General features: G+C 45.2%; 1 non-coding gene across 1 annotated transcript; it reads right to left on the bottom strand.

Moving 5' to 3' along the window:
- Positions 1-13,575: 13,575 nt before the first annotated feature.
- On the bottom strand, positions 13,576-13,679 carry LOC113921210. The gene has a single exon (XR_003519605.1). It is a non-coding gene; the product is annotated as a small nucleolar RNA U13 (small nucleolar RNA).
- Positions 13,680-14,957: the final 1,278 nt, after the last annotated feature.

Genomic DNA, 14,957 nt, shown 5'->3' with positions numbered 1-14,957 from the left:
AGAAGGTTTATCTATTGGAAGGCAACCACTCAGGCTCTCTTGTGATAATTTTTAGAAACAATTTTTAACAGAAGTTGGCCTTAATAGTTGAAGACTGTTGCAAAAATGGACTTGCTATTAATAGACTGGAAGCCACTGCATAAACATACCGAAATAAAAGCCTCAGAATTCAAACTAATAAATAACTGTTCAGCCAATAAACAAGATGGGGAAAGGCTGAACAAGTGGTGCAAGATGACTTCCTTCCCTGCATATACATTTGCATCCTTGACATCAGTACTGTGGCAACCAGAACGAGGTCACAGCCATTGTCCGGAAATGTCTATTCTCACCTAGAGCCCAAGAGCCACGCCCACTGGGCGCACAGGCTCTCCCGCTCCTCCCAATTATATTTAAACTTATCAGGGCATCAGCTGGTATGAAAAGAGTGCTGGCTGATGCGATTGACACCACGAGGCTGGATGGTTCTTGTAACTTCCCTCAACAAAATGCCTGATGGAAGAGGGGGTTGCTGGGGAAAGTCTGTGGATGTGCACGCATGCGCATAGTTCGTACCTACTGAGAGGACAAAACCCACGATAACATTTTGAGATTCAGCTGACAAATCCTTCCTCTCTCTCTTTCAGTCACCTGGGTTAATGAGGACCATGGGAAACATAGTTAATGGCTGAACCTCATCTCATTGTAACCCATTGTTTCAAAGCCCTTCCTTTCTTGAGTTCCCTGCCTTCATTCTTCCCCTGTGCTGAGGCAGTTATTGAGGAATTAAATGGGAGAGGCCAGACAGAGAAAGGAAGTGGGTCTGCAGGAAGTCAAGAATTGCTTGGGTACTTTTCTGGGATGTTCCACATTGGTTCAGTGAGGGATTCTCAACTAGTGTGTTACCATGAAACAAGTTAAGTTTCTGACCTTGATAAAATGCTAAAAATTAAATTAAAAAGTAGCCATTACTTATTACTTTTATTAATTTATTATTGGAAGCCTTTTTATTTTATTTTTTTTAAGATTTTATTAATTTATTTGACGGAAAGAGCGAGAGAGCACGAGCAGGGGGAGCAATAGAAGGAGAGGGAGAAGCAGGCTCCCCACTCAGCAGGGAGCCTGATGCGGGGCTTGATCCCAGGACCCTGAGATCATGAGCCGAAGGCAGCTGCTTAACTGACTGAAACACCCAGGCGCCCCTGTTGAGAATATTTTAAAGCATAGCATCAGAAAAGCTCTTACCACTAAGAGATGTATAGAAAATTCATATGCAAAATTGATATGGCTGTAAATATAAAACACAAGAAAGTAACATCTCACTACGTACTTGAGTCAACCTCCTCTGTAATTTAGGGAGACTGGTGAGAAGATTTGAGAAATGCTGGCCTGTGAACACAGGGATCAATAGGAGATAATGAGTAGACCATTTTGACTGGAGTGAAAGAAAGATTGCCTAAAAGGAAGGGCCATGGGTTAGGTTGTGGACACTTGAGTTGCCAGCCAGTCTACGGGATCTGGATGCTTTCAGTAGAGAGTTGTTGAAAGTGTTTGTTTTTGTTTTTGAGAGAATGATGACTTGCGTGAAGCAAGATTTTAATAGAATAATCTGGCAGCTTTGTTGAAGATAGTTGACGAAAGGAAATAACTAGATGGGGGAGGAGGAACAAGCTGGAGATAATTGGTAGGTGACAATTTCAATGGTTTAAATGCAAGATGGAGCCCAGACTAAGATGGCGGCAGAGCAGATGGAGCAGAGAGTGGAAGATGTAACATTATGAATACATAACAAAGAGGGAGCATGAATGGCTGCATGGGAACAGGGGAAGGAAAGGAGGATAAAAGAGAACTGGTTTTGAGCCTGGGTGAGAAGAGAATCACTATGTAATTGAGTTCCTAGAGTACGTCTACCATATCCCAGGCCTAGGGCTAAGTGCTGGGCATCAACAGTGACAAAGAGGGACAAGATTGCCCTTGCGGAACATTTATTCTAATTGGACAGTAAGCAGTCAGAGAGGTAGAGGAATCACCAGAGCAACATAGATTACAAAAGCATAAGAGTGGACAGTTTTGACTTATAGCTTTGTGTAAATCACCAAGGAAAATGAAAATCAAGGGATATTGAAAAGCCACTTATAATTAGGAGAAATGAGAATCCCTAAACACTTAATAATAACCATGACAATGCTTTTCTACCCTTTCACTGTGCTTTGTAGGGCTTATCTTATTTAAGCCTCTAATAACCCCCAGGTGAGGACATTTGGCCAAGGTCAAAGAGCTAGGAAGGAGCATATCCCAGATCCAAATTCAAGTACATCTTTTCTTAAAGTCATTGTGAACTGACTTTATCCAGAAGGTCCAACCACAACTCATGGGTAATTTGGGGTATATGGTGGCACTGGGGCATTTAAGGTGGGTGAGAATTAGCTATGTCCTCAACCTCATTATCTTGTTATTAAGAAAGCAATTCTCAGACCAAATTTGGCCACAGATGCAGATCTTTTATTAAACAAACATTCCTTTAGAAAGCAGGCCCAGGACAGTTCATACTACTGTGAGCTTGAGGATTCCACCTCTTGTCTAAAAGCTTTCCTTGGGTCAGAAGCTACAACACTCAATGCCATCCTTATGGACATGGCCTCAGGCCTCGCTGGATTCCTACAGCCCGTGCACGCATGGGCTGGGGAGCACCTTCCCAATATCTACCCAGTCCTCAAAACTTGAATACTTTTAATTTTAATATCGAGAGCCTATTTCTGATATTCACAATGTAGACCAGCAAGCCTCTCATTTCACCAATAGAAACTCACTTCTGATACTCACTATCTTAATTTTCAAAGCCTCAGGTGGCGATTGAGATCGGGAGAGCTGATGCTCTTCTGATATAATGCCAGCTGACCACCCTCGGAGGTTGAATTTCTCTATTGCCCTTGTTTTTTTGTTTTTTTTTTTTAATTTATTTTTAAAGATTTTATTTATTTATTTGCCAGAGAGAGAACACACAAGCAGGGTAAGCAGCAGGCAGAGGGAGAAGCAGGCTCCCCACTGAGCAAGGAGCCCAAGGCGGGACTTGATCCCAGGACCCTGGGATCATAACCTGAGCCAAAGGCAGACGCTTAACCAACTGAGGCACCCAAGGGTCCCGCTCTTGGATTTCTAAGGGCAACTAAAAGCCCCTAGAGTTGAGGTTTCCCCTAATACAAAATCATGCTCTCATGCTCAATGTCAAACTATTTTAAATTAAATTATGAACATTGTAAAGTAAACCCATATTTTTAACTCTTACTCCATAAAACCCGTAGTATGGTTTTTTTTTGAAAAATGGTATCAATAAACTATAAAGTACCTATATTATTCTTTTTAACCAGGGAATCTTAACCTCATGGCCCAGGCATGAAAATAACAGCTAACAATAGCTACCTGTCATCATGGGCAAGGCATTGTGCCAAGGGCTTCAGATATATCTACTCATTTAACCTTCAGAACAAACCGATGAAGTAGATGTCATTATTACATGCCCATTTTACAAAGGGGGAAAGCGAACCTAAAAGAGTACAAGTCATTTGACCCAGATCAGACGGCTTGAAGCCAATGGATGTGGGATACAAGTCTGGAGCTTGAGGGTGAGGAAGCTCAAAAACCCTAAAATTATCCTCAGGATTGTACATGTGTACATCCCTATCATTCATGTTGTTCCTGGGGGTGGAGGGTGGGGAAGGGCTGTGGTAAGGTTCTATGACTCTCACTGGATTCTTGAAGACTTTCAGCACCACGATCTAAACCAGCACCATCAGAATCCAGACGCCTTGCCTGACAGTTTGCCTGTCATAAGTCATCTTCCTAATGGAAGCTTGAAGCAGATGTTTCATTTCCTCTTCTTCAGACAGACGTATTGAACGGGGTCTTTTAATCTAAAAACACAGCAACATTATCCTAATTTATGGAAAACATGTCAGATAAGAAAAATCACATTCATAAGAAATCAATTGATCTTGGGTATTTATAATTCATTTTTCTGAATTTTCCAATTTAAAACTGGGCTCAAAGAGAACAGGATGGCTCCACACTGTGAAAAATAAAAATATGAGTCTTTTTTTTTAAATGTTTCTTTGTTAAAGAAAAGAGACTTTAAGGAATTTTCCTGATAATGGCCGTATAAGCCTTCCAGACTTCGTAGGCAATTTCTGACTCTATGGTCCTTTGCTGTTTGAAAAAAATAATCTACTCCCATATTTATTTGGACCAGAGCAAATGATCATGTTTCCTTTGGCTTTGGTGGGATGTTGACAGAACAGATAATTGAAATATCTTACTGTTGATAAGGCAAACTGACCGAGAAAGAAGAGGAGGGGAGATAGAGGAGGTAGATATTTTCTTGAAATGATTTGTCCTTCCATCTTCCTTCTGAGCTATCTTGAGTTGTAATGAAACAGTATTTCAGGAATTAGCACAAAAAGAGAATATATGGTTTCTCCGATCCCTTCTCTACTACACATTTACCTTAAGAATTGTTTGAAATTTGTACAGAAAAAGGCATATAAATTTTATAATAACTTGCACCATATTCTACTTACCCATGCCCAACAGGCCACTGCTTTACTGCCCAGGCTGTACTCCAGAAATTAGGCTAAAACAGGCAAGTGCCTGATTGTCCTTTGAGGCTCATTTGCCCCTTACACAAAGAGTTCCTGTGAGCACCAAAGCTTGGTTCAGTATAATATGAGGATTTGGTTACATTATGCAGAAATGCATGAACTTCCCACTGTAATGTTTGGGTATGCAAAACTGAGAAGTATTTTGGGTTACTATATCAGACTGAGGGAGAAAATGGTGTGGAAATTGATTTTTCCAATGCCTCGACATTTCAAATGCAAAAACTCTTTTATCTGGTTACTTCTGGGGGAAATAACAGCTGGGAGCTAATGAATGTGAAGAGACACCAAGATATCTCAGCTCCATGGTGGCCTGAATTCCACTTCCATTGTCAGTCCTAATAGATGCTTAATCATGAGGCTGAACATTTAGAAGTCTCCTCCGACCAGCAGCGGGTGGCCAGCATGCTTTGGGGCCACTTTCTCAGAGGTTGTCATGGTCAGATGCTGATTTATTCACATCCTCTTGCTTGATCCCCAACTTCCGTGTGACTCCCATCCCCCACACATACGTGAACCACAGCAAAAGGGAAGTATTTCAGGCTGAAGTTCATGAAGAGAGCCTTTAAATATGAATGGTTTCCTCCTTCTTCAAACACCTAAGGCATTCCCACTTTACACTATAGTGGTTTACCTTTATTTCTTCTCTAAATATTTCATTTGTGTTTACCCCAGTCTCCTCGACTGTATTGTAAATTCCATGAGACAAAAGCCTTTGTCTTACATTTCTCTTGTATATATATATATATATATTTTAAAGATTTTATTTATTTGTTTGACAGAGGGAACACAAGCAGAGGCAGTGGGAGAGGGAGAAGCAGGCTTCCCGCTGAGCAGGGAGCCAGATGTGGGGCTCGATCCCAGGACCCTGGGATCATGACCTGAGCCGAAGGCAGACCCTTAACCCACTGAGCCACCCAGGCGCCCAGACGTTTAGGTTCGAAGCCAGTGGCCAAGAAAGAATTCTCCAGACGTCTTTGGTGCAAGCAGGTGGCTTTATTAAAGCCCGGGACAGCACCCGTGGGCAGAGAGAGCTTTTTAACCACAAGAATGCTATGGGTTTAGTAGATACCCAGTGAGTACCAATGGATTAATTCCTTCTTTTGATGTGACAGAAGCTTTTGTGGATGTTGTGTTTTCTCTAGTAGATAGAAACCTTCATGAGGACAGAAATTATGTATTAATCATTTTTGCATCTTATGCAACATGCAGTTTAATTTATTGATCAGGATACAGGCTCAGTAGTTATCCTGGAGGGACTGAATAGATAAGGCAGCAATAGGCAGATCAAGTTTTGTGATGGGCTCACCAGAATAATTTATAGTGTTAGAAATGGGGCTGGGTGGTATTTAGAGTTTCTTCCTTGAATGAGATCACTTACCTAGCATGGTTTGACCACTCTCTTCTCCTGGAACATTTTCTTCATTCGGCTTCCAACAAGACTCTGCCCACCTGCTGTCTTCCCAACTCATCCTCTGTTGCCAGTTCCTGCCCAGCACCCTCATGGGGGAGAGCTCAGGCTTGGTGTGAGGATCTCTTGGGCATGTTCTTACATTTAAACTGAATCCCTGAGTATTCCTCTTTACATTTGCCAATTTCTAAGATTTTGTCTCTCTCTCTCTCTCTCTCTTTTTTTTTTTTTTTTTACCTCCAGGCCTTTTTTTTTTTTAAACTTCCAGACTAAAATATCTAGTTTCCCTCACGTCTACTTAATGTATCCAAAACAGAACCTCTGATTGCTCCAAACCGCAAATGGCTTTCTCCTCCAGGGGTCCTTGTCTTAATACATGGCAACTCTGTACTAATTGCTCGGGACAAAGCACTGGGGTCAGCTCTGACTCTTCTTTCTGCATATCCAGTTCTGAGCAAACTGTCAGTTTTGCCTTCAACAGACATTTAAAAAGTCCGGCCATCCGCGCCCTGCCATCTCTTCTCCACCCTGTTCTGAGCTTCCACCATCGCTGCAGCGTGAGCTCTGTGAGGGCAAAGACCTTGTCTGTTTTGTTTGTTGTGGTATCTTCAGTTCCCGGTGCATTGCCTGGCACATCGTGGATGCTTAGTACCCATTTGATGAGTAAATCTCTTGCCTTGATTATTGTAGTAATCTCTGAACTCGGGATTTCTCAACCTCAGCACTAGTGACATTCCGAGCTGGGTAATTCTCCGATGGGGGCTTTGTGTGCCCTGTAGGATGGTCAGCAGCATCGCTGGCTTCTACCCACTGGACGCCACTTGCACCCTCCCCTCTCACCTCAAGTTGGGACAACCAAAAATGTCTCCAGACATTGTCAAATGTCCACTAGGGGGCAGAACGCCTGCCATAGTTGGTATTCCGCTTTCTGCTGGTGCCCCCATGGTCTCTGAGCAGCGGGATCGATTCTCTAAACTTGTTAAGCCAAACCATTGCTTCCCATGGAGTGAGAGTAAAATCCAAATACCTTACAACACCTGTAAGGCCTCTCTCTGCTCCTCTGACCTTGTCCCTCCCCACTGCTCTCTGTCTCAGACCCATTCCTTGCTTATCTTCCAGATATACCAGGTACGTTCCCGAGCCTTAGGGCCTCTATGCTTGCTATCCCCATAGCTAGCATTCCCTGCTCCCAGACGCCCTGAGGAAGCCTATAAAGCAGCATTCTAGCCTTGGCACTCCATATTCCTCCACCTTGCTTCTGCGCCTCTATAGTTCTTAACACCTCTTGATGGACAAATGTGCCTAGAATAGTTCCCGGCAGTGGTTTGGTGCTCAAAACACGTGTGTTGAGTGAATGACGAATGGACAGATGGGTGGACACAGAAGACAGTGGTTTGTTGAGGTCTTCGCTGGCCTCCTTCCTCTTCTGTCTTTGGCTCTCTCATAATTCTTGCCAAATCATGGTTGGTTCTCTTTCCTCCTAACATATAACCAGAACTCTACAAATGATATGAAACCAAGCAACCACAGATAACAAAAAGCCTCACAGGGACTACCTTCCAGAAACTGGCTTGGACTCAGTACCATTTATGTCCCAGAATTTGGGCTTTCTTTGGGGTTCTCCAGGCAACTCCTTAGCCTTGGTGTGGTCGTGGGCAAGTCATTTTTCCCGCCTGTGCTCCAGGCCTTTGTCTGTTAAATGGGATAATGTGTAATAGAATTCCGAGAGCCATCGTGAGGATTAGGAGAACCAATCATACATGTAAAGTGCTTAGGCATGTGGCAAGCCCTGGATAAATATTTGCTAGTATTATTAGTCTGTGTATATGCTGTCTTCATGAGGATTTCTTCATGGTTCCTGCAAGACACATGTATTGACAGCCTACTGTATGTTACATGCTGTGCTAGGCACTGGGGATATGGGTTGAATAAGACAAATCGGGTCTCTGTCTTCTTGGAACTTACATTCTATTTTGAGGATACAGAGACAATAAGCAGATAAATGAAAAATTATGAGCTAGCGCTAAGTGTGATGATAAAAATAAAATAGGGTGAGGAGATCGGGAGGGATCTAGGAGGGACTTGCTTGAAAAGCTGCTTTTCAAGGTAATTTTAAGCTATTACTTGAGTGACAAAAGTTAGCAGCCAGCCAAAAACCCAGGGCAAGAATTTTTCAAGCACAGTAAGCCGTTCCTGCAGAGCCCTAAGCAGGGCTCAGGGTTGGTGTGTTTGAGGAGCAGAAGGCAGACCAGGGTTGGTAGGCTGGGGTGAATGTCATGCGGGAGAGTAGAAGAAAGTGAGGTCAGAGGGGTTGAGTCATGTGCATTGTAGACCACGCGAAGGGGTTTGGATATATTTTTTTAGAAGGCTAGGGAATCATTGGAAAGTTTAAAATGGAAGAATGACATTTTACAAAGATCCCTCTGACTGCCGCTGGGTTGAGAATGGCCTGCGGAGAGGCAAGCCTTAAAATAGGGACAGCAGTGGGGGACAATGACAAGTAAAACACGTGGCCAATGGGGGTGATGGTGATGGAGGTTCTGTCACAATGTGATGCTTAGATGCAGCTCTGAATCTTGTCACTAACATGAGGTAGCATCACACCAGGCAGGATGTGGTACCAGATATCTCTGACCAGTCCAACCGACCCAGGATGGTGAGGGGTTCACCCGTTCAGCTCTCTTGTCTTTTTTCTCTCCCAGGAGGTTTTACTGGAAACTTCTAATGTCATCAGTGTGCAGAGGGGGAAAAGGGTGAGGCTAGAACTTTCTTTACTTTTAGAACTTTACTTCTAGAACTTTCTTCCATGGCTCCCAGGAACATTAAGGTAAGCTAAAATTTTGTGGAATCTAAGGAGGGGAGAACAACAGTGTCTGACCGAAAATTCTGTGCTGACGATGGACTATTTATTAAGTATCAGCTTTTTGACAGTGACAGTAACTACATGTGAATGATGTTTGTTTTAAGAATCTTGAAAAAAACACGGATACTTCTAACGGTTAAAAACAGAAAGGCCCCTTGCGCTCCCATTCCATAAATTCTATTATGAATGAGGCTGTATGTTTCACATTTAATAAATAGTCACTGGTTTGGAAGGATTTCTTCTCTGGATCTAGTGGACTGAAGGCCAGAGTTGTTGTTGTTGCTGTTGGTTTTTTTTTTTTTTTCCTGTTCTAAATTACACCACTATTTATAGACCTACCATTTTCCATACTTAGAATACTTTCCAGAATGCAAGAAAGAGGTCAAATGAAGTTGCTATAGGTCTTCTAGCTCCTGGTTATTCGCAAGAAGCAAACCACCCTGACGAGAAGGCGCGTCCGTGAAGTAATGGTCTTTGATCCGGGCCGTGTCAGCTGTCTCCTCCGTTTGTCCACACAAGATTCCTTCTTGGGCAGCCAAGGGTTGCCAGATCAAATTACAGGACAGCCAGTTAAATTTCAATTTAAGATGTTAGAAAAATGAATCATTTTTTAGGATCAGTATGTCCCAAGCTTTATTTGGACAGATAGTCGTTGTTCATTTGAAATTCAAATTGAACGGGGCATCCTGTGTTTTTGTTTGCTAAGGTGGCAACCCTAGCCCTGGTCGGGGATGGGTGTGAAGCCTCCCCTGCAGGAGGGGCTACTAACACTGCACATCAGCTACCCCCTCAGGCCTGCCATCTCCGGTCACCCACGTCCCTCAACCCAGCTGGATTTGCAAGTGGGTATTGTCACTGGAGTGAACACCTCTCTCTCTTTACCTACCTTCCTGTGTCTCAGTTAAACTCCACATGGCTGTATTTAGGACATTCTCTCCTTCCCTTGTAGTAGGAACCCTATAGTAGAAGTTTTTTTCCATCCATCCAACCACCCATCCGATAGGTATTTATAGAACACCTTTTAAGTACCAGACACCAGGCAGCAAATCCATAATCTCCCTGGGAACATGTCATGTGGACAACTCATGTTCTGTCTTGGAGCCAGCTTCTTGGAAGTCCTCCAGAGCATAGGAAGCAGCTGTTACAATGAACAAAATATCTCTGAGCCCAGCATCTCTGGGCTTGTCCAGCTGAGCCTATATATCTCAGATGCCAACGGTCACCCTGGAATTAGTCCTGACCTGTGACATGTGGTACAGGGAAGCTGAAAGCCAGACAGGACGGTCCTGTTGTATCAGTTAGGGAAGGCTACTTGTAACAAACAGACCTCCACATGTATAATCACACTGGAAGTTTAGTACTTCTGGGCAGGTGTAAAGACTTGTGGGGCAACCCACTCAGCATACTCATTTGGGGACTTGGACTGGCAGAGGCTCTGCCATCTTCATCAGGTCACTATTCATTTCCAAGGTTGCCCAGGGGTCATCATCAGTCCAGCCAGCCATGAGAGGACCAGAGCATGGAGGGTGCAGGGGAGATTTGACCAAGCCTGGAAGGGGCCCACATCACTTCCTTTCAGATCCCTTGGATAGCCACATGGTCACTCTTAGTTGCAAGGGAGGCCAGGCAGCATGTGCCCGGAAAGAAGAAATGAACATGGGTTCGGTTAACGTCTCTGAGCCTCAGTTCCCTCCTTTGCAAAATACTCCACTGATTGCCTTCCCGGGCCAATTGGTAAAATCTTTGCTGGGACCCACCACTGGCAGGTGGCAACATTCCCTAGCTCCCCTTTCCCAGCATCAGACTTCCCACCCCCACCCTGGGGAGAAAGGAGACCTGATCCCTCTTCCATTTTCCCATCTGCCTGCTTCTTTGGTTCTTGCCCTTCTCAAACCAGCTACCTAGAGCAAAGCCACTTCATCTCACCAATTGTGTTCCAGTAGTTCACTTCACTCCTGGTCGCTTTGCAACTTTGAGTGCATTTCTCCATAAAAACTGCTGTACATAGATCTCTACTGAAGCCTGGCCCCCATCTTCTGGCTCAAGGCAACTCTAAGGGGAAGGGGTGCTGGAGGGAGGCTCTGGCACCTGGGCAGTTCCCCTAGTAGCATCTGAGAAGGCTCTGCTGCAGGGAGTGCGGGTGGAGTTCCATGGGCCCCAGAGGCTTTGCGAGTGGCTGGTTCCCATGGCAACCAAGGGGTGGCCTCCAAGGCAGCAGAGACTGAGTAGCCTTGGTTAGAAGCGGACAGTAAGCTTAGTGCTTATAAACCTGGACTCGCCTGTGGCTGCAACCTGGAGCAGAGCGCCTTTCAAGCTGGGAGACTTCATTAGCAGCGTGCCCTATGCAGCACAGGGTCCATTTCATTGATCATCTGCCTGCCAAACACCAGGGCGTGTACTGGGAACGCCAGGAATAAGACACAGTCACTGGCCCTTGCAGTGAACATAGATGGACAACAGAAAGGGACAGTGACCCGGGCAGGGAGGAGGTAGTCAGGAAGGCTCTGGGAGGAGAGACTTAGTCTGAACCATGGCCACAGCATGTGCAGAAACGTGGAGTGAAACTGCAAAATGCTTTGATGAGAGAATGTGTGTGTGTGTGCGCGCGCACGTGCGTGTGTGTGCGCGTGTGCGCGTGTGTGCGTGCGTGCATGTGTGTGTGTGTGTGTGTTGGGGGGAGGGGCTATGGTATGGGAGCTGTTAGCAGGCACAGGTTCAGGAGCACCCTAAGGACTTTGGGTCATGACCTGGGGGCATGTGGACCCGGAAGCTTCTCAGAGATGAGCATTTGAGGTGGGTGAGTCCACTGGATCCATGAATATTTTCAAACATTTTTATCTATTTTTTAGCTTCCTTGAATTCATATACATGGAAGAAAAACTTGAGGATGTTTCTCCAATGTTTGGCATATCCCACCCACTGACAAGTCCCATCTCTACTCTCCAGATGATCCTGATAGTGTTCTGGCCTAGAGACTAAAGCTGTAACCCTCTGCAACCCTGGAAGACTTGTCATCACAGTGTCTGCCCTGCAGAGGGCGTCTTTGCATATAGTGGGCTTTCTTTCCCCTGGCTCCACTCTCTCTGGCATCTACCTTCTACACCTGAGGCCCATTTTAAGGTCCAGCTGTCCACACTCCCTAGATGGACAACTGTCCTGGTTTTAGCACTAAAAGTCCCATGTCCCATGAAACTTCTCAGTCTCAGGGTTAACCTCCAGGACAGAGAGGGAAAGTCTGAGCCCAGACCAGGTTTATAGGATTTTGACTGCGGGGATGCCATGGAAAGAAGGTTGGCTTTGGAGCTAGGCCTGCCCAGCTGAAGCTTGCTTTCTCTGCTCCATCTTTCTCTGTGTGATCTTGGAGAAGTTACTTTATCTTTTTGAACATTAGTTTCCTCATCTGTTAATAGTATAAAGAATACTTATCTTAAAGGAATGGAAATAATGTATGTTAAACACGGTCAGGCAGGAAGTGCTCAGTAAATGTTATTTTCTAGAGTGAAGGCATACCAAACAGTCACCACAGAATGTGAAAAAGTATAGTGAGCTTTTATATTGAAGGTTGAGGACACAAAGGAGGAGCGTATAACTACCTCTGGGGGTCAGGGAGGTCCCACAATTACTACAAATTGCTGACAAGACTGGAGGTGGGGGCTCTCCTGCCTCTCACACATCCACTGTAGACTGTGATTAAAAATTAGAGAAAAAGGAAATGCAGTATAGTGAGAACATACTAAGTAGCAAATAAATTTGAGTGGTGAGGTTAACAGACATGAAGTACAAGCAGTCTCTGAACTCCAGTTCAGTTCATGGTGGGAGAAGAAACTGTAGGTGGGAGATTCTAAAGTCTGCAAGGGCTCTGGAGGAGAGAGCTGGGTAGGCTTGGTCGGAGAGTATAGGCATTCCAGAATTCTTGGGAAGTTCTAGAACATTTTGTATATTCTGGAATTACTTCTTATGGCTAAAGCCAGAGGGCAGGGAGGAGTTCACACGATTCTGTTTGTGAGTAAGAGATTGGGTTTGTTGACTTGTCTGCTTGTGGGGTGCTCCAGACAAGACTACAGCAACCTTGTAGTCATATGTGGAGCGTTCTGCCCCTTTAAAGAGGCCGGGACTCCAGACAGTGAAGCAAACTTCCTCCAAGAGTGTAGCCAGGTCTAGATTGTACTGTGATTTCTTTTCTGGAAAGCATGAACAATATTAACTGTGGAAAATCGGTACCTTCCTCCTATCCTCCTCTACACTTGGATGTCTCCTCTTCAAGGTCGTCTTTTGTGCTGAAGCTGTGGAGAAGGTACTTTTCTTTCTTGTTCAGGAATCACAGCTCCTTGACACTCGAGAATGTCACTGACAATGACATGAAGCAAGATTAGTGATGTGCAGGTCTCCAATCTCCCAAGAATTCTTCAGCTCTCAGGACCAGTGGCTCCAATAATGGTGATGGGGAAGATGATGCTGGAAGGAACAGCTGGATCTGGTGCGTTGCCTCATATACCATCCCAAATGGTGGAGAATTAATTACCAGCCGTATTCCCTCCCCAGAGCTGTGTGAGGAAGCAGCTTATTATCAAGGGCAAGTCTGGATCTGCTGTCCTGTGCGGACCAGAACAAATGTTCTGCCCTGACTTCTCTGTTAAGCCATCTTTCTTTTTTTTTTTCCTCCAAGTTCATGTCAGACGGGTAATGTGCCGAGGTCGTAACAAGGTTGGGGGGAGGCACATAGCGCACAACAGCATGAACACCCAATCATCACGCTTATGAGCTACGAAAGGGTCCGTTAAGCCATCTTTTTCCCCTTCACTCTGCGAGGGACTAAACATCCTTACCGGGACCACGTGCACACCGTTGACTGTTGAGCCGCTACCTGGGGGACCACTGAGAGGTGACAGTGACCCACAGGCATTTAAAATGTAAGCTCCTGGGGCACCTGGGTGGCTCAGTCGGTTACGCGTCTGTCTTCCGCTCAGGTCGTGATCCCAGGGTCCTGGGATCGAGCCCCGCATCAGGCTCCCTGCTCGGCGGGAAGCCTGATTCTCCCTCTCACACTCCACCTGCTTGTGTTCCCTCTCCTGCTGCGCCTCTCTGTCAAATAAATAAATAAAATCTTAAAAGATTAAAAAATAAAATAAAATAAATGTAAGCTCCTTCAGGTAGAAATGTCCTTGAGAGCAGCATCTTACCAGGGCTGTCTCTTACTGAAGTGGTCCTGGCAGCAGGTGGAGGGGGCTTCGGCATATTTGGCATTTCTCTATGCATGACTTAGGTCACTAAAAAAATACAGTAAATTCCTAAGTAGGGCCACCTGAATTTGGTCCCATAAAATGTGGGCTTGTGTTTTAATGAGGTAGGTGGAATGACCAGGGGGCAGGGAGCAATCACCCTCCCTGTATATTCATCTGATCTTAAACGTTATTGTGAGTGCATTATCATGGGGCTTCATTATGTATCAGATAGAAATATCATTTCCACCAAGTGCAAAGGGAGCACAATTTACATGCATTTCCAGATGTAGTTGAGAAATTGCAGGCAGATGGGGTCATGGTTCGAGCTGGGGAGGAGGTCCGGGAATAGCTCTGTCCAGATGCTCTGACCCTAGTACCACAACCCCTTCCTGTCACCCAAGCAAGGAGTCCATAGGTGGGATGGGGTTGACTCTGGTGCACACCTGCAGAGCCCCCGAGCTGGGCAGGGAGCCCTTCAGAACAGTCCCTGGGTCCCCCCTCCCCTGAGGACCTGCTAGTGAGCACGGTAAGGCTTCTGGATCTCATTAGGCCACAGCTGTCCCAGCCTGGACACCATGAGCAAAGTGTGGGCCTGGTTTCCATCACTTGAGTGTTGATTCGGCCTGTAATCATCATCAGAGGGCACATTCCAGGTTCATGGTTTAAGAAAAAGGCATACTTTTGTCTGCCACTAAGGAGCCATTTCGTCCTGAGCCTTTAATGCCCGTCCTGGCTCCGCCCCGCTCCCTGTCCTATCCGCATCCGACCGTACAGTTTGACTTCAGAGGCAGGCCAGCAGGATGCTTGGAAAGGCACACAGGCCCCTTCTC

The sequence above is a fragment of the Zalophus californianus genome, chromosome 3 (genome assembly GCF_009762305.2).
Source record: "Zalophus californianus isolate mZalCal1 chromosome 3, mZalCal1.pri.v2, whole genome shotgun sequence".
NCBI lineage: Eukaryota > Metazoa > Chordata > Mammalia > Carnivora > Otariidae > Zalophus > Zalophus californianus.
Note: the sequence above shows the minus strand (reverse complement) of the source record. Positions and strands in the feature narration are given on the sequence as shown.